Source organism: Symphalangus syndactylus, chromosome 8, assembly GCF_028878055.3.
Source record: "Symphalangus syndactylus isolate Jambi chromosome 8, NHGRI_mSymSyn1-v2.1_pri, whole genome shotgun sequence".
In the NCBI taxonomy this organism is placed as follows: Eukaryota; Metazoa; Chordata; class Mammalia; order Primates; family Hylobatidae; genus Symphalangus; species Symphalangus syndactylus.
In genome coordinates this window covers 65,562,803-65,582,801 of record NC_072430.2, presented here as the reverse complement: position 1 = coordinate 65,582,801, position 19,999 = coordinate 65,562,803, and the positions used below count along the sequence as shown (strand labels likewise).

The following is a 19,999-nucleotide window of genomic DNA, read 5'->3' as shown; positions in this document are numbered from 1 at the left end:
AGACTTCCATGACCACAGGAGCTCACACTTACAATTCATACTCTCACTTAGCCTCAAAGTATTTGATGGTAGTATGTTGTCTTCGATTTTTATTTATATCTATTCGTGTCTGTGTGCCTGCCATCTCCGCACCGTCATAAGCTATTGAGGACAGAGACTATGACTTCCAGGACCCACTAGGAATCTGATATTGTCAGGCTGCCTTGACTGGAGTATGGGTTCAATAAACACCTGATTCCCTTTCCTATATTCCCTTTTGCTCCCAGTGCCTAGCACAGTGCTATACACATACTTGGTACTCCAAAAATATTACATGAATAGAAGACAGTAAGGACACAAATTTATTTCAGAATTTTAGGCATAAGTTCTACATACCACTTTCATTTCTGTAACTATATTTTGTATATTTCATGCTACAAAACAAATAATAAATAAGGGCAGGAAGGCTTATTACAGAACTTTCAGATGAATTATGGCAGACTAATAGCAATCTTGCCCCAAAGCATCGTCTGATCTAATGCATTAGTATGATTACTCTCAGCCTTTGAGTGAATTTAAATCATGCTTTTCTTTCTCTCTGTTAGTAAAAGCAATGATTAACCTGTTCATGAAACAAGACAAATGGAACTGGAAAAATAAGACTCACAAGCCACAGAGTATATGACTAATGATCAGAGGGAAAGAGACTAGCAATATCCGCAGAGGTCTGCCCTCAGCTCACAATTCATTCCCTTAGCTCATCCCCACTTGCCCTCGCTTGGGGATCTGAGCTCCGTCACGTGTAGCAGGAGCTGCTGGGTCTCTTGCCCAGACTCTGCTGCTGTAAATCATTGCTCCTCAGAGCTGAGTGTTGCATGCCAAGATTGGAATTGCTAGTATCCAGAATCCTGCAGACAAGCTTCTGCTGTAGACTTCTCCTTTGGATCTGAAAAGTGCCCTTGTAAAAAGGGAATTTCAGTATTGGGAGTCCAAGGTTTGATAAGATGAGGGTTGCAACATGACTAGGTAAATGGAACCTCAGATGACTGTGAGATTACCTTACAGGGCATGGGTTGTGGGTTTCCACCTTACAGAAACAGGGGTTCTATGATAGGAGGAGCACTTCAGAAGCTGAAGAAGCACTTAGACACCCTCCCCTGAAATATTTCTCATTAATCAATTAAATCAAGGCATTTTGGTGCAATGGTGACTCCTTAGGGATTATATATATTACTTCTCCTAATCTCCCCTGCCCTGGAGCCTAAACCCTAGGCCTCACCTGACTTCTTTGTGTTTTACACCAAACTGAGAGCTAGATCCACCAAATACTACTACTAACTAACATTTATGAAGCACTTACTAAAGCCAGACACTGTTCCAGATCTTTGTATTAGCATATTTAATTCTCACAACAACTCTCTAAGGTAGGATTTATATTTCCCTCTAATTTATGATTGAACAAATGGAAGCACAGAGAAGTTTGGTAACTTGCTCAAGCTTCAAGAGTAGGTAAGAGTTGAGATTCAAACCTAGATAAGGGTAGCCCTGGAGCCCACTCCTTAAACTCTGTAATATGGCTATGCTAAGAAAGAGCAGTAGGTAGAGATGTCAGAAGAGTCAGAGGCAGAGGTATGTAGAGGGAGAGGGAGAAGATTGCCACAGCTTCCAGTTGCCTCTCCTCGCTTCCAAAGATGGAGTCCATATGGGCTGGCTCCGTGACTTGCTTTGACCAGTAGAATGTGGCAGAAGTGACGTTGTATATGTTAGAGGCCTAAGCTTTAAGAAGTAGAATAGCTTCTGCTTTTTCCGTTTTAGAAACCAAGGATAAGAACGTTTAGATGATCCTGCTGGAGAGAGAGGCCATGTGGAGGAGCCCTGGAAAATGAGACAGCTCACAGAGCAAGAGGCCACGTGGAGAAGGCCTAGAAGTAAAATGCCTCATAGAACAAGAGGCCACATGCAGAAGGCCTGGAGGATGAGACGCCCTGCGAAGTGAGAGGCCACATGGAGAAGGCCTAGAGGAGGAGACACCTTATGGAGCAAAAGGCCACATGGAGAAGCCCCGGAGGGTTAGACACCTCGTGGAGCAACAGGTCACACGCAGAAGTCCTGGAAGTGAGATGCCTCATGAAGCAAGATGCCTCGTGGAGCGAGATGCCTCATGGAGCAAGAGGCCATGTGGAAGAACCCTGGAACTCAGCAGCTGATAACACAAAGATCCCATGGTGTGAGAGAGGCCTTCATGAACTTCCCGTCCAGCCCAGCTAGAGCCAAATGGAGCCATATGTGTGACCCCAAGTGACATCAACAAAAGAATGACCCAGTCACCCTGATAATTGTTAGAAATGCAAGGCACTAAGTTTTGGGGTAGTTTGTTACATAGTGATAGCTAACTGATACAGATGGTTTGAATTACTTGTCTTTAAAGTTCCTTCTTACCCTGAAAGTTTATGGCTCAGTACAGTGAATTAAGCACATTTGACTGAAACAGAGAGATGGTGTAGGAAAAGACCAGAAGGTAAGGGCAGGGCAAGGTGAGGAGGGCTTTCCGTGCCACGATAAGGAATTTGAACTTTAACTGGTAGGTTCTGAAGCTGTCCCAGGAGGAAGTGACATGAGAAGATAGTTTTTTAGGAAGACCCACATTGCAGCAGCATGTAGATGAGACACGTGGGCATACAGAGCAGATGTGAGAGAGAAGGAGGCATGGAGACCTGATTGCTGAGGCAAAAAGATGCAGCTGAAAATTATGGAGCAACAAGCTACTGAGTACAGAATTAAACATTCAGTCTTCAAGACACAGATGTAAGCTGCTTTCTCTGTGTCAGCCTTCTCTGTATCAACCCTTCATTTTTTTCCAACTATGATGCTTTTACTTTCAAAAATCCATGGGAGAATACATGGTATGTGGTTAAGAGCCTGGGATTTGAAGTAAGAAAGCCTTAGCTTTAAACCCCTTCTCTCACCTTCTAGTTGTGTAACTCTGGGCAAGTTACTGAACCTTGCTGTATCCCAGCTTCTTCATTTGTAAAGTGGATATAATGATATTCGTCTCACGGGAGTAATGCAAAGATAAAAAGGGATTATGTCTGATGCATTTACTTTTACTAAATGGCTAAATGCTCAAGCAACACAAATACTCACATGATTATTTCTCTTTCACGTAACAGTCCAGGTTGGGAGTGTCAGGTTGAGGGGTGGATCTTTTTCACATCTTCTTGAAAGAATTCATGGTAAAAGCCATCTTCAGTGTATGCCTTCCAAGGTTATTTTGGCCATCGCCATTCCAGAAAGAAGAGGAGAAGAGAGCATGAAGGAGCCCGCCTAACGTGTTGTATGGGGTGGTCTCAAAAATGGCACATGCTTCTACTTGCATTCCATTGGCAAGAACACACAGCACACCGGCTGCCCACGGGGCTTGGGAATCCCAGCTAGAATTCCATCCAATAGAAGACAGAGGGGAGAGAAGAGCAGGGTATTGGTAAGCGTCACAGAATTGCTAAACCAACCTGATTGCACATATCTACCACCAGACCACACACCATCCCAGTTCAGTCATCACCCCTTGGGATCCAGCCTGGACATCACAATTTTTAAAATCTCCTGAAGTGACTCTAATTTGCAGCAAAGTTTAAGAACCACTGGCTTAAGCCACCATTACTTGGGTTTTCTATCGCTTACAGCTGAAATCATTTCTAACTTATAGGTTTTCAGGGGTAGTGCTTCTCAGCCTTGCCTGAACATTAGAATCACTTGGAAAGGTTTAAAAACATTTCGAGCCTGGGCAGCAGGGTGAAACCACATCTCAACAAAACAATTAAAAAATTAGCCTGGTGTGGTGGTGTGCCTGTAGTCCTAGCTACTTGGGAAGCCAAGGGGAGAGGATTGTTGAGACCAGGTTGAGGCTGCAGTGAACCGTGATCACGCTACTGCAGTCCAGCCTGGGGGACAGAGCAAGTTCTTGCCTCAAAACAAACAAACCACAAAACATTTTAGTGGCAGGCCACGCATGGTGGGCCAGTAATGTTGGTATTTCTGCTGTAATCCCAGCACTTTGGGAGGCTAAGGTGGGAGGATTGGATGAGACCAAGAGTTCAAGACCAGCCTAGGGAACATAGTGAGACCCCTATCTCTTCAAAAAAATGTTTTTTAATTAGCAGACATGATACTTGGGAGGCTGATACAGGAGGATCAGCCAGAAGGTTGAGGCTGCAGTGAGCCGTGATCACACCACTGTACTCCAGCCTGGGCAACAGAGCAAGACCCAAGCCCTAAACAAACAAACAGACAAACAAACAAACAAACTTCAATGCCCAGGCTGTACTCCAGACCAATCATATCAGAGTTTCTAGGGGTGGGACTCAAACATCTGTAGTTTTTAAAGCTTTCCAGGTGATTCTGATGTGCAGACAAGTTTAGGAACCACGTGCTCAAAAAATGGTTAAATTGTTGAGACTTACTCCTGCACACCTCTCTGTCTTATGGGTTAAGACTGCACTTCTCAGCCTGGCACAGTCGCTCATGCCTGTAATCCCAACACTTTAGGGGACCAAGACAAGGGGATTCCTTGTGTTTGGGAGTTCAAGACTGGCCTGGACAACATAGTCAGACCTCATCTCTACTAATAATTTTAAAAATTAGCCAGGTGTGGTGGCATACACCTATAGTCTCAGCTACTCAGGAGGCTCAGGCAGGAGGATCTCTTGAGCCTGGGAGATAGAGGCTGCAGTGAGCCATGACCTCATGACAGAGCAAGACCCTGTCAAAAAAAAAAAAAAAAAGAGAGAGACTGCACTTCTCAAACTGCAATGAGTATAGGAATTTTCTGGGGTCCTTGTTAAAACACAGACTCTGATTCAGTAGATCTAGGGTGGCACCTGAGATTCTGCGTTTCTAAGAAGCTCCCAGGGGAGGCTGGCCTACTAGTACACGGTCCACACTTTGAGTAGCAAGGGGTTAAGCAACCATAAGGAGTTCTGTAACTCTAAGTTACAATTTAGCAGTTAGTTACATGAATAAAAATGTTTGATAATCAGTGAGGAATATGCTTTCTTGTTCTTTCCTTCAAGGGAACTATCATCCCATAAAAACGTAATAAATACTTGCATATTTCAAGCTGTCTAGAGGGCTGTTTCAAATTACCCCATGAGACATCTCAAAAAAGAAATAGTCCTCTCTCAGTACCCAAGGGGAATTGGTTCCAGGACCTCCATGGATACCAAAATCCACAGATGCTCAAGTCCTCAATATAAAATGGTGTAATATTTGCATATAACCTATATACATTGTCCTGTATACTTTAAATCATCTCCAGATTACTTAAAATGCCTAATACAATGTAAGTGCTATATAAATAGTTGTTACACTATATTTTGTTTGTATTATTTTTTATTGTTGTGTTATCATTTTTTATTAATTTTTTCCCAGATATTTTAGATCTGCAGTTGATTGACTCCACAAATGTGAAACTGGTGGAAACAGGGCCAGCTGTTTTCGACAGATATCCTCTCTTTGAGGAAAAATGGCTTGATCTTTTGTCCAAGGAAGTTAGAAAACTGTAGGCAGAGAAAGTCTGTGTCATCATTTTTTTAAATTTTAAACGAAATTTCTTCACTTTAACAAATTTATTTGTCCTTAAACTAATAGCAAAGTGCTCACAGTAACTTCCAGAAAAAAATGCAGGAATGCTTTCTTAAAGAGGAAGCAAAATGAGTACAAACAACAGAGGAAATGGATACACTTCACTATCCTGGAATTAAAACTTCCGTGCATCTAAAGCTCATCAAAACTGAAAACATAAGCAATATCAATTTTCTCTTATCCCATTCTTTCTTGAATTTCCTCCAAGCTTGTGCTTACCAAGGTCTGACGAGCTGCCCTTTGAGAAACCCAGTGTTCAATGCAAGGCCTCAGCTAACTTTACCTTATTCTCCAAAAGCTGTGTTCTCTTGATTTACAGAATACTTCTCACTTGCTCTTTTATTATTACCTTTTAAAAAAGAAATACCATATGCACATACTTAAAATTGATTTGTATTTAGAGACTTATAAATGAAAAAAACCCAAAGCTCATTTTCCCCTCCTTACCTCTCCTGATGCCTGTTCCCCAATGACAACTGCTTTCCACTCTTTAGCTTTTTCTTACAATATTTAAGTGAATAATATTCTTTTTATTTTTTGGCTGGGGTGTGGTGGCTTATGCCCATAATTCCAGCACTTTGGGAGGCCATGGCAGGATGATCGCTTGAACCCAGGAGTTAGAGACCAGCCTGGGCCACAGGGTGAAACCTCACCTCTACAAAAGACACAAAAATTAGTTGGGTGTGGTGGTGCATGCCTGTAGTCCCAGCTCCTTGGTAGGCTGAGGTGGGAGGATCAATTGAGCCTGGCAGGTCGAGGCTGGAGTGAGCCTTGATCACACCACTGAACTCCAGCCTGGGTGACAGAGTGAGACCCTGTCTCAGAATAAAAAAAATGTGTATTTTTTTATTTATCACTTTTAGACATTTGGCAAAGACAGGATCTGCCACATCTCTTCCTTGTTAAAGGAAAGTCTTTCTCTTTGCAATAAATAGGTATTCTGCCCAATAATATTATTTGGTCCCTCTGCAGCCTGTCACCTGTTACCTGGTAAGTAGTTTTATTCATGGCATTCATTGATCCCTTCTTGTCTTAATCAGTTATTACATTGGGGTTGCAAATGGTTATTTTTCTATCTAAGTTCACATTTCTTATCCAGCATGTTTTCTTTCTTTTCTTTTTTTCTGTTAGGTCAATATGTTGGCTTTAGTTATACTCATTATTATTTTTGATGTTTTAATTGTTCCAAATTTGGCTAATGGGAGCCCTTCAGGCTGCTTCCTGTAAACTTCTGACATGATCCCATTAGTTCTTGATTATTTCCTTAATTTCTGGAATAACAAGATGTCAAGGTTCACCTGCACTCTACCTGCTCTCGACTTGAACCTAGCCATTTCCTCCAAAAAGCCTTAATACCTTTTAGTGGAGAATGCTTTTTTGGTTTTCTTATTATAAAAGTAATACAGGCTTATTGTAGAAAAATAGAAAATAAAGAAAAATATAAAGAAGAAAATAAAAACCATATATTTCTCTAGCATCTAGAGCTAGCCTCTCTTAATTTAGTGTACTTATTTCCAGGCTTTTTTCTATTAAAAAAAAAAAGAAATTTCTTCTCTTCCAATTCTTCCTTGCTAGGTGAGCATGGGAATGCTATTTAACTGCTCGTAACTTACTTTTCTCAACTATGAGATTAGATTAATAGTAGTTTCTCCTATATACCATTGTTTTGGCAATTAAATTAAGTAATAAAGTGTTTATTACAGAGTCTATCACATAGTAAGGGCTCAATCATACTATTAGAATTATCATGTCAGGTCAGAATGGTGAGTAGGATTTGAGCTAACATTAATGGGAGAGGAGGATTGAGGCTTATGGTGGTGAGATAGAGGGGCATTCTGAGAGAAAGAAAAAATCCTAGCACAAGGTCTATTGAGCAAACCTGTTGAACCAGTTATGAAGATTAAATAAAATTGCCATCATGGCTGGGTATGGTGTCATGCCTATAATCCCAGGATTTTGGGAGGCTGAGGTGGGAGGATCACTTGAGCCCAGGAGGTCAAGGCTGCAGTGAGCCATGATCACGCCACCACACTCCAGCCTAGGTGACAGAGCAAGACGTCTCAAAAAAAAAAAAAAAAAAAAAAATTGCTCTTGGCCAGGCATGGTGTCTTACACTTGAGGCAAGGAGTTCGATACCAGACTGGCCGATATGGCAAAACCCCATTTCTACTAAAAATATAAAAATTAGCCAGGTGTGATGGCATGCGCCTGTAGTCCCGGATACTCGGGAGGCTGAGGTGGGAGGATCGCATCTACCTGGTTTCAAACTCTCCCTACTCTGTGTCTTCTTTCAGAGCTGATAAATTTAGTTTTTATTTTATATATTGATTTATTCTTAGAGACAGGGTCCATTGTGCCTCCCAGGCTGGAGTGCAGTGGTGAGATCATAGCTCACTGCAGCCTTGACCTCCTAGACTCAAGTGATCTTCCTGCCTCAGCCTTCCAAGTAGCCTGGGACTACGGGTGTGACCCATCATGCCTGGCTAATTTTTTATTTTTTTTAGAGATGGGGTCTTGCTATGTTGCCCAGGCTGGTCTCAAACTCCTGAGCTTAAGTGATCCTCCCATCTCAGCCTTCCAAAGTGCTGAGATTACAGGCATAAACCACTGTGCCTGAACCAGATCTGATAAATTTCTTAAAGGTACCCTGGGCACACTAAGATGGTTATAAAGTGTCAAGCATGTATATACACCACTTCTAGCTGTGTGACTACAGAAAAATTACTTAACTCCCTTCATTATTTAGAATAAGAATTACAACTATATATACATATATATAGTATATATATAGTATAAGGTCATTATTATATGTATTATTATATATATGTATATAGTATATATATAGTATAAGGTCATTGTAAGAATATAGTATAAGGTCATATATATATAGTATAAGGTCATTGTAAGAACAAACACAATGTCATATATGTAACACCTAACACCATGCCAGCCAGTCCTATGTGCAGGACAAACAACAAACAGTAGTGTTTATTTATGATGATATAGTCGAGACTGAAAATCTTTCTAGTTTCAGCATTCAGACCCCCCCGCCGCCCATCATTATGTTGTTTCTTATTAAACTTCTAAGCTAGAATCTCCGTCAGATACATTGCCTTAAATGTGCAGAACATACATATTAAAAAAGAATCTCCTGTCTGTTCCCACCACAGGTAACCACGCAATTCATCCATTTATTCCTCAAGCATGTATTGAGCATTTGGAGATGCTTCACGATGTTGGACTCTGGACATTCACAGAAGATGAGCACATCTCACAAAAGGTGAAAATATTTAAATCACCTGGGATAAAGAACATTCAGGGTTGAAAGAATACATGTTTGGTTATAATACTGCTTATTAAGCAAGTAGAAAATTAGAGTAAATATCAGCCCTTTAAGAAGACAGGTCTTCCAGAAAGCCTTAAAGGCAAGGTGGGCATTTGATGGTTTTATCTGGGAACATGCACTCCAGGTTCACCGTGAGCAGGTGAGAGACATGGCTACACCTCTGAAATGCTGCAAGTACATTTTTGAAGGATTTGTCATAGTGAAACAGGAAAAGTTCCCTTATCCCCCTTGCAGGGTGTGACAGGGGCAGTGGCTCGCTTCTTCCGCGCCCTGCAGCCTAAACCCCTAGGGAGAGCATGCAGACGGGCAGGTAGTAGAGAGCATGGGCTCCAACCCCACCGCAGCGTCTAGGGTTGAGTGTTTACAGTTTTCGAAGCCCCAGTGAGTGTGTGTTGCAGTGTGCTTTTTCAGCTTAGCCATCCGCAGGCGGCTTGTATTAATCAGCTCAATTAGACCCTCTGCCTTACCGCGAGGACAGAGGGCTTTTTGTATCCTGGGGTTCTTGCCTAGTGTACTGGAAAAATCTGATCATACATGGGCTTGGAGAATGAGTGCAAGGTTTTATTGAGTGGTGGAAGTAGCTCTTAGTAGTTGGATGGGAAGCCGGAAGAGGGATGGAGTGGGAAGGGGTCTTCCCCTGGGGTCAGGCCGCTCAGTGGCTGGGCTTTTCTCTGGCTGCCCTCTGCCAAATTTCCCTCAGCGTCTGCGTGGTTCCACCGTCGATGGCCTGCCAGTGTTTTTCTGCGAGTGTGTTCCTCTCGATGCCCAGCTGCTTGTGCATGTGCCCGCTAGGGTCTCTTGGGTTTCTATGGGCACAGGATGGCGGGGGTGGGGGTGCGGTGTGGCGCGCCAGGGTGGTCTTGGAAAATGCAACTTTTGGGCATGAAAACAGGAGTGCCTGTCCCCACTTAGGTCCGTGGGCACAGGCCTGAGGGTGGAGCCCTCGCCAGGGACCCCATCCTTCTCTACCCAGCACCTCCCTGCCCCCTCCCGTGTCAATAGCAGTGATGAAAGACTCATGCAGCCGTCTTTTCAGGAGTATGTGACAGCCTCCATGACTGGAGCCAATGGTGAATGTTTAAATTCTGGGTCCCCAAGCAATATTTTGGGAAGGGCCTTCCTCTATCCCACAGCTTCTAAAAATGTTCTGTGCTTATAGCATTGGCTCAGGTTTTGTGGATGTGTTTCTGGGATTATTCAGTGACTTCAGACAGGCTACTCCAAGTCTCCCTGGACCACCTGCATAGTTCAGCCATATTCAACAATGAGCCCTTAGACAAGAAAAAGAAGACAACTTATTGGATATAACTGGGGAGGGAGGACAGAAGAAGAGATAGAAATGGTGCTTAGCCATTTCTAAGACAATAGGTTAAGCCACTTGCTAAGCCACCCCCCTCCCGCCTCCCTGCCACCCCTTATCCATTAAACACATAGTTTTGAGTCCTTTTTACAGCTAAATAAACCTGCCACATCTCATTGGGACAAAGTTATTCAGAGACACAGAAATAATGGCTCCTGCCAACCACAGACCATGCACAGGGGTCTTTACCTTTATGGTCGCAGAAGGGACTGGGAGAGGGTTGGAGGGCATGGAGGGTATCAGCCTATGAAATACCAACTGCAGCAGCCCCAGCTCATATTACGAAATAATCCACTGTTCTCTCTTCCTCAAGTCTTATCGGAAGCGAGAATATTATTTTTCATTGCCTCATTTACCCTAAGATCCCATGAGAGGGAAGATAATCTGTGATTATTGGCTTGATCTCTGTACCCTACTTAGGGACACAAGTTTAATAAATCAGAGCATTTTTCTAGTTGGGTCAGATTGGCCAGGGTAAAATGAACATTTGCTTCAGGACACATTTTAGGCTAAACCATTCTCTGTATCTTCATTTTCTGTAAATATACTTTCAGGGGTGAGTAACAAAAACTTCAACTCGAACTGGATTAAAAAATAAAGAATTTGGTGGGGTGTGGTGGCTCATGCTTGTAATCCCAGCACTTTGGGAGGCTGAGGTGGGAGGGCTGCTTGAGCCTAGGAGTTCGGGACCAGCCCGGGCAACATAGGGAGACCACCATCCCTGCAAAAAATTGAAAAATTATCTGTGTGTGGTGGTGCACACCTGTGATCCCAGCTACTTGAGAGGCTGAGGTGGGAGTTTCGGCTGAGCCCAAGAGGTTGACACTGTAGTAAGCCATGATCATACTACTGCACTCCAGGCAGAGTAAGACCCTGTCTCAAAAAGAAATAAAAATAGATTTACATTGTTGCAAAACAGGACATGCAGGGGCTAGACAGGCATCAAGCCTGGCTGATTCCACAGAGCAAGAATGTCAACAAGGATCCAGCTTATTTTTGCCTCTTCACCCCACCATCTTTTGTGTCAGCCTCGTCCTCAGTGAAGTAGGATGCAACAGTTCCAGCTGGACACAACAATACCCATAGGAAGATGAGAGAGACTCTTATTGCTGCTGTATCATGGGAACCTTTTCCCCGATGCCCATCAGGTTTCATCCTCCCTCTATGCTTCATTGGTTCCTTAATTCAATACTGGCAAGGAAAATGAAATTAAATTACCCTTGGCCATCAATGCCACCCCCAACCTAGAGATGGGGTCAGTGTCACCTGAGGCACCTAGCTGAGTGAAGAAGGCATGGAGCGCTGAACAAATTGGGGTTCTTCTAGTGTGGAAGTCAGGGGAGTGGATGCTGGCTGGGTAGCTTACATTTAGTTGCAGGAAACAGAAAACCTGACTTATAAGTGGCTTAAGCCAAAAAATTATTTCTCTCTCATAATATAAATTATTGCCCTACCTCGCTGCTGGCACAGATTCAGTGGCTTGATGACGGCATGGTCAGCAACCTGGTGAGGCTCTTGACCTTTCCCTCATGCTTGTGACCTTGTGGTTCCAAGGTGGGCTTCGAGTTTCATACATCATGTCTGGATTCAAAGCAGGAAAAAGGGGAAAAGGGGTATGAGTTGTACACAACACTGTGTAAAATGTGCTGGAATCTGAGGGGCATATGCAAAAGTAGATTTAATTTCTCCTCCTTACAAGGGTCAACTATTTACATGGGAAGGAAAAACATACCCCACAACTACAACCCGATGTCAGTACCAAGAGCAGTATGCAAACGACTATTACGGGCGCTCAGAAGCATCACAATGGAAGGGAAGTTGCAGCTGCCTATACCCACACCCACATCTTGTCTACCTGCCTGCTGCATCACAGCCTGGCTGCATTACTGGGCTCACTTCAGCTCCAAGAAAGCTTCCAGAAATCATGACAGGCACACCTGCAGTGAGCAGATCTGTGTCTACTTGTCCTTTAAGTGGACACCACTTTTCTGTTGGGAGCGCAGATCAATGTGTCAGACAGAGCTCTTGGATGACAATATTGTCCTGGCAGGGATCCAGAGCGGCTGGGGATAGAGAGCATTAAATGGGTCTGGCGCAGAACAGTTGAGATGTGACTGGATGTGACAGAGGACGGCACCCCTTTGACAATGACATTATGTGAGCTTGGGTGGGCTCTCAGCTCAGGTTTCAGATGGCCAGGCATCTACTGCTGGCCGCCATTCAGTTGACATTTTACATTTTGTGACCATAAATTAACTTTGGAAGAAGTTGATAGAAAAGTAGGTCATTATTTGGGTGTTCCTGTGTTTCTCATAACATTTTAAATTCAGTCAGGGCAGAAAATATATGTCTTTCCTTTATACCATTACCCTAATCCTTGGCACACGGTGGGTTTCCTCTTGACTTTAGTGGAACATGCCTGGACCTTAACAATCCCAACACCCCACCGTCCCCACAACCCTGTCTTCTTCCCCGTCTCTCCAGCTGACTTCCTGCTTGTTTTCTCCTCGCATAGATTTAATAGATGCTCTGAGCCCCGCAGTGCGTTCAGTTCCATTCTCTGCACTCACCATAGCACTTAGCACCATTAACTGCAGCTCTCTCTGCCTTGACTTCCGCACCCCACTCTCCCCTGTGTGTTTTTTCTTTGGGGGTTTCTTATCAGGCACCTCTTCTTTAAATGCGTGTTTTCCTTTGAGCCCTGTCCAAAGCTCTAGGTTCCATTTTCCACTTTCTACGTTCTACCTGGTCCTTCATTCAAATTCACAGCTCAAATCTCTGCTTTTGCCTCCAGCCCAGATCTCTTTCTCTCTCTCTCTCTCTGTCTTTCAAACTCTACACAACTTGAGACATCTCCACTCACATATCCTGCAGGTACACCGAACTCAACATGGTCAAAATGGGAGACAGTCTCTCACCCCAAAATGGAATTTCTCTCTTTTTAAAGGAAACCAGCATTCATAAGCCAGAAGCCAGTGAGTCATCCCAGAATCTCCTATGTATAGATTTCATGTGTCAGTCATACTGCAATTATTATTATTATTAATTATTATTATTAGTTTGAGACAGGGTATTGCTCTGTTGGCCAGGCTGGAATGCAGTGACACAATCATTGCAGCCACCAACTTCTAGCCTCAAGCAATCCTCCTGCCTTAGCTTCCCAAAGTGCTGGGGTTACAGGCGGGTGCCACCGTGCCTGGTCTACGATTATTTTGAATCCTGCTTTTCTACTAAGAATAGCCTAATTTTTTTATATTGTTAAATATTTATTGTGTTATTATGAAAAATGTTTTTGTTCCTTCTTACAAAACAGATGACTATGGATGGGAGATAATTTGGTAAATACAGAAAGCATAAAGAATAAATAACAACTATAATCCCACCCCTCAGAAGTACAGTTATTAATATTTTACAAGTTTATTATACTCTGTAAAATGCATTTTCCATAACTGGACTACATTTTATACTGCTGCAGATTCCTTCAGGCATTATGAAATTAGAAACATTTTCTTGTGCTATTTAAAGTATTTCCCAAATAACTTGTAATAATTGCATAGAAGTCCATTTTATGGTTGTTCCATAGTTTATTCAACTACTCCTCAAGTGTTGGACTTTCAGGCTGTTTCCAATTTGTTACAAGTTGTTGTAAATAACATCCTTATGTATACATGTCTGTGTTTCATAATGTAAATTTCTGGTAGTGGAATTAATCTGTCAAAGTTTGTGAATATTTAAAAGGCATTTGATATATATTGTCAAAATAGATGGATGCCTTCCAGAAAGTTTTTATCAGTTTGTCCTCCCACCGAATAGAAGAAGGTATTTCTCACTGAACTCTCCCCCAACACTGGGGAGTTACTATCTGACTTACAAATCTTTAAAAAAAAAATCCCATCTGACCATTGCTTTAATTTTTGTTTTTCGCTTAAAATGTGATTGAAGACTTCAGCATTTTTTAATTGTCATTTATAAATTGGCTTTATATAATAAATTGTTTATGCCCTTTGGGATATTACTTTTTATAGAACTGTTAAGCATTTTCCATAATGATTTATGTAAGTTCTCAATATTGGAACATTAACTTTTATTATTTTTCGCAAATACGTTTTCTTAGCTTAGTGTTTACTCTTTAATTTTCTTAATGATTATTTTTACATATAGGAGATTTTAATGTTTATGTAGTCAACCCAATATTTTCCTTTATGGTTTCTTCTATTAATTTTAACCTTAGAAAGCACCTCTCTACCCATAAATCTCTTCTATTGATTTTAACCTTAGAAAAGGCCCCTCTATCCATAAATCGAATATTTAGCTACCTTTCCTTCTGCTACTTTTATGTTTTGTTGTACTTTTACATTTAAAGCTTTTATCCACTTGAGTTTATTTTGGCATGCCATGTGAAAAAAAGATCTAACTTGATTTTTTTTCCTGAGAGTTGAGCAGTTGGGTGAGCATCATTTTTATAACATTATAATATTTTGCATTGAATTGCATTTCAAGACAAGATTGCTAAAAGGAAGCCAGGATAATGTTTCTGATGAAGTAAACCTTATAATGTAATTTAGAACATGAGTGAAGGCTATGGCATCCCAGGAGGTGAGGAGAGGGTGGGCCAAGTATGAGTTAGGCCTTGGTGGCAGGAATGAGTTCTATTTCTGGAAATATCTTTGGCTGGTGCAGGTGCAAATAGAAAAAGCAGGAGTGTGGTTATGGAACCTCTCAGGCCCAGGAGCATTCACACATATGAAAGACTGATTTACCAATGCCTAGATATGATGTTGCCACTTACATTTCTTTGGAGGCCTATAAATACAATGAGATGGGAATAAGAGAGAGCAGATGGGGAAGATGTGATTTTAATTTGCATCATTTCATACCCAGACCTCAATCCTGACCCTATGTTAAACAATGACTCATTTCTCTGCAAATTGCTAAATGTTTTAAAGACTATAAAAACTTTTTATAAACGGAATGCAAATTTGTCTGCAAAATCCTAGGCTGCCTTATTAATGTGTGCAGTTCATAAGTTTACTCAAAAGTCGGGGTGACTTTTCAATAGGAGAGGAATCACTAATGATGCCATTTCCTTCACCACGGGTGTAGACCAAGAGTGTCAGGACATGTGACGTTTGTCTGCCTTTGGTTAACAGATCTGGATTTTGTCTGGAAACTCAAGTATAAGACCTAGCACCACTTGCCAAGGAGCTCTGCTTTGCTTTGGTAGGCCAAGGTAAGCTACCGTATGCATGGTCTTGGGAAATTTACCTTGTTCCCTTTTTAGTTATAATATAAGGACTTTATTTCTCATAACATCAGCATTGCCATGCAGAACTGAGGGCATACAAGAAAAAAAGAAAAGAGAGAGGGAGATGGAACATATTGCAGCTGCACACACACACACACAGACACACACACCCCTTGGCTCAGCTTTACTGATGAGATCTTGACTTAGAAATGAAACAATCTTGTAATTCATGCAATTTATGAAACAGACCAAAAAGCATCACTAAATAAGTAGTTGTCACAGAAACATAACAAATCCTTAAGTTACCCAGCCACAGCCTATGTGGCTATATAGGCTATGTAGGCTACATAGCCTATACAAACAACCAAGATTTTTCTCCAAAAAAATGGTAGGATATTCAAGCTGGAAGCAACTCAAACCATATTGTAGTGCAACTCCTTTGTGTTACATTTTGAGGTTTTCAACTTGATTTTACAACATTTTCTTAGCATTTACTAGTTGTTTCCTAATGACTATTTCTCAGCTTGCTTTTCCAGCCAGGTTACAAATTCCTTGAGCACAGAGGCTGTGTCACCTCCTCACGCCCACAAGCTGGCTCATTGCCTTGCACATGAGAGATGCCCATGCACAGGATGGTGTTGGTGCTGCACACGCACCTTTCAGTACAATCCCTGACAAGGAAATACTGCAACTGCATTCATTCTGGGTTGTCTGACGGCCCTTAAGGATGAATGAGGCAAGCTTGAATTATAATAACACATATGCTGGCAAAATGAACTGGCACCAGGCAAAAAATGAGTTAGCTGCCTTGTTTTTCAACAATGTTGTTTTGATTTGTGGCTTGTCCAGGTCCCTGGCTTTTCTCACCTTGGGAAGAAGTGAGAACAGAGAAATGCAGACTTCTCAGTCTGGGTGTTAAAGCCAGTTTCTTGTAGCAGTCTGGTCAAGCACAGGTTGACCACTGGCATGAACCACTCAAAGCCCCCCAGAGCTTCTTCTCTCAGAGTGTTGTCTTTACCCATGTTTTTAAAATAGTGATTACAAATGGAAATTTTGTTCACTGGTGATTTAAAGAACTGTGAGCTGTTAACTTTTTGAAATAGTTTTTATTGAGATATAAATAAAATAATCCAGCTTTAGAGCATTTCTGTCACCTCAACATGTATCCTCACGCCTGTGTGTAGTAAATCCTGGCTCCCACCCCCAGCCCTGGGCAAACGCTGACCTGTTTCTGTCTCTACAAATTGCCTTTCCTGAACACTTCATGTAAGTGGAATCATACATACGATATGCTGTTTTGTATATCTGGCCTCCTTCACGTAGCACAATGGTTTTGACGTTCACCTCTGTTGTAGTCTGAATCCGTAGTTTTTTCAATTGTTGGATATTATTCTGCTGTATGGATTTACCATATTTTGTTGGTCAGTTCTCCAGCTGATGGATATTTGGAAAGTTTCCAGTTTGGTCTATGATGAATCATCCTCCCATGAACGTTCACATCTGTGTCTTTATGTTGTACAGGTGTTTTTTTCCTCTTGTAAAAATTCCTGAGAGTGGAATTGTTGGGTCATACAATAAGTTTGTTTAACTTTTTAAGAAACCACCAGGCTGGGTGCGGTGGGTCACACCTGTAATCCCAGCACTTTGGGAGGCCGAGGCAGTCAGATCATGAGGTCAGGAGTTCAAGACCAGCCTGGCCAATATGGTAAAACCCCGTCTCTGCTAAAAATACAAAAATTAGCCAGGAGTGGTGGTGCGCACCTGTAGTCCCAGCTGCTCAGGAGGCTGAGGCAGAAGAATCACTTGAACCCAGGAGGTGGAGGTTACAGTGAGCCGAGATCATGCCATTGCACTCCAGCCTGGGTGACAGAGCAAAACTCTGTCTCAAAAAAAAAAAAAAGAAACCACCAAACTGTTTTTCAAAGAAGCTGTATCATTTTACATTCCTACCAGCAATGCACAAAGCATCCAATTCCTCCATATCCTCACCAACATGTGGTATTGTCTGTCTTTTTGATTATGGCCATTCTACTGGGTGTAGAATGGCATCTCATTGTGGTTTTTGTTTGCATTATCCTAATGACTGAGGATATTGAACATATTTTCATGCTCTTACTTCCAGTCCTGTATCTTTTTTGATGAAATGTCTGTTCATATCTCTTGCCCACTTCAAAAATGTTTTTTTAAATAATTGAGTTGTAAGAGTTCTTTATATATTCTGAATACAAGTTCTGTATCAGATGATGATTTGAAAATGTTTTCTCTCAGTCTATAGTCCATCTTTTCATTTTCTTAATGGTGTCCTTTGAAGCACAAAATATTTTAACTTTGATAAGGTCCAATTTATTATTTCTTTTATGATCATGCTTTTGATACTGTTTATATATTATGTCAAAATAAGAAATTTTATATAAATAGCATATTTAATATTATAATATGTATAATATATAATTTTATATGAATATATTTACTATTAAATATACTGTGAGGAAAATTAATACCAAAGCTTTCTCAATTATTCTTCCTGACCTACTTTGTATTTTGTTTTTGTTTTTTGAGACAGGGTCTGGCTCTGTTACCCAGGCTGGATTGCAGTGGTGCAATCTTGGCTCCTGTAACCTTCCCCTCCTGGGCTCAACCCATCCTCTGGCCTCAGCCTCCTGAGGAACTGGGACTTACAGGTGTGCGCCACCACACACAGCAATTTTTTGTTGTTGTTGTTGTATTTTTGGTAGAGATGGGGTTTCATCATGTTAGTCAGGCTGGTCTCTAACTCCTGGGCTCAAGTGATCTGCCCATCTCAGCCTCCCAAAGTGCTGGGATTATAGGCGTGAGCCACCGCACTGAGCCCTACTTTGTATTTTGAATAGAAGCAACAGCAGTGATGAGATTCGTACTCCAACCCTCAGCATCACACAACATTCCCATCCAGCAAATCTGCACATGTATCCTCTGTATCTAAAATCAAAGTTGAAATGCTTTTAAAAAGAAGCAATGGTAGCACTCTGCTTTAAACTAACGTTAATGTTTTCAAAGCCACAGTGAAAGAAATCCACTACATATCACCTAGAACTGGAGATCTAATCTGACAGGTGGGCCACAGTACTAATAATGTGAGCACAATTGCTATACAAAATTTTATTAAACTGTATTAGTTGAGCAAACAAAACTACGCAGACACTCTTCTGTCTGCCTTGTTCCTTCTTCTACTCTGTTTCCTGTTTGTGTTTTTGTCATTTTCCTTTATGTGTGTATGTGTGATTTTCTTTCCTGCCTTTGCTGGAGTTGTCACCATGTGGATAGGAGACCCTCAAATCCCCAGACAACTGGTTTCCCAAAGGGTTGCTGGATTTGTTGCTTTTTCATTGTTCTGACAAGAGCTATGTGCCTGCCTTTGTTGAGTGGTAAATATGTGTTGGAAGCAAAAGCATCACTAATATAATGCTTTATGCTGCTGGGGCAACTTTCTCATTAGTGCCTAGCATACTGAGCAAAGAAGCTGGGTTCCAGAAATAAATAGAAGTGAGCTGTTGACAGCATGAGCAGAGTCCCCTTTTTACATGGCAAGAAAGAGAGAGAGAAAGATCTTAATTCTGAATACCAAATTAAAAAGCCTTTAAAAGAGGCATCTGGAAGGATTTACTCCTCCTTCTGAATCAGCCATCAGTGGGCAGCAAGAACTGAGAAATAATGCTGTTATGTACATGAGAGAGTGATAGGAAAAGGGGGAGAGTTAGAGTCTAGTGAGGCTGAGGGTTGCAGAAGAGTGTGCAGAGTCAGCAAGAGCGGATGGCTAAAGGTACTGTGGCCCTTCTTATCTGCGGGTTCCCAGACAGGGATCAAAAATATATATTAAATAAATAAATGACAATTTTAAAAATACGAATTTTGAAAAGAAAATGTAATAACTATTTACATAAGATTCACTTTGCATTAGGTATTATAAGTAATCTAGAGATTATTTAAAGTCGTTGGAGGATGTGCATAGATCATATGCAAATTTTAAGTCCGTTTCCATCAGGGACTTGAGCATCTGCAGATTTTGATACTGGTGGTTGGGAGGCAGGGGTGGTCTCCAGAACCAATCCCCCACCTCGTGAATATTGAGAACAACTGTATACATGCCATTAATCATGCTGAGTGCAGTGATGTGGGTGGCAGAATGGAGGCACTGACCTGAAACAGGGACACCTCATCCTCTGAGATGAAGGGGTAAGAGGGAAGAAAGGATGTGGCTACAGATAAACTAGTTATTTGGATGGAGTAAAATATAGAAAGAAATCACACCTGATGGGACCAATGTTACTTGCTGAAGTAGGAGATGAGGTCATCTGAAGAGTTCAAAAGGGTGAATTAGAATGGTGAAGTTTTGGAATTATCAGTGAAGGAGAGACAAAAGAAACCAATTATAAGTTAAAAGACCCATAAA

General features: G+C 41.6%; 1 protein-coding gene and 1 long non-coding RNA gene across 3 annotated transcripts in view; one reads left to right on the top strand and one right to left on the bottom strand.

Annotated features, from left to right (window-relative positions):
- Positions 1 to 8,669: 8,669 nt before the first annotated feature.
- The window catches only part of LOC129487901 (uncharacterized), a 28,770-nt gene continuing 17,440 nt past the window's right edge, over positions 8,670 to 19,999 (bottom strand). Inside the window, exons 3-4 of the long non-coding RNA XR_008659515.2 lie at positions 11,780 to 11,906; positions 8,670 to 8,918 (exon numbers count right to left, since the gene is read on the bottom strand). This is a non-coding gene — a long non-coding RNA (uncharacterized lncRNA). The remainder of the gene's footprint in view (positions 8,919 to 11,779; positions 11,907 to 19,999) is intronic.
- The window catches only part of GNG2 (G protein subunit gamma 2), a 156,511-nt gene continuing 145,357 nt past the window's right edge, over positions 8,846 to 19,999 (top strand). The window contains exon 1 of one of the 2 annotated variants that reach the window (XM_055289374.2): positions 8,846 to 8,899. The gene's annotated coding sequence lies outside the window, so the exon portion shown is untranslated. Of the gene's footprint in view, positions 8,900 to 15,487; positions 15,556 to 19,999 lie in introns of those variants that run through there. The other variant, XM_055289373.2, reaches the window with a different exon arrangement.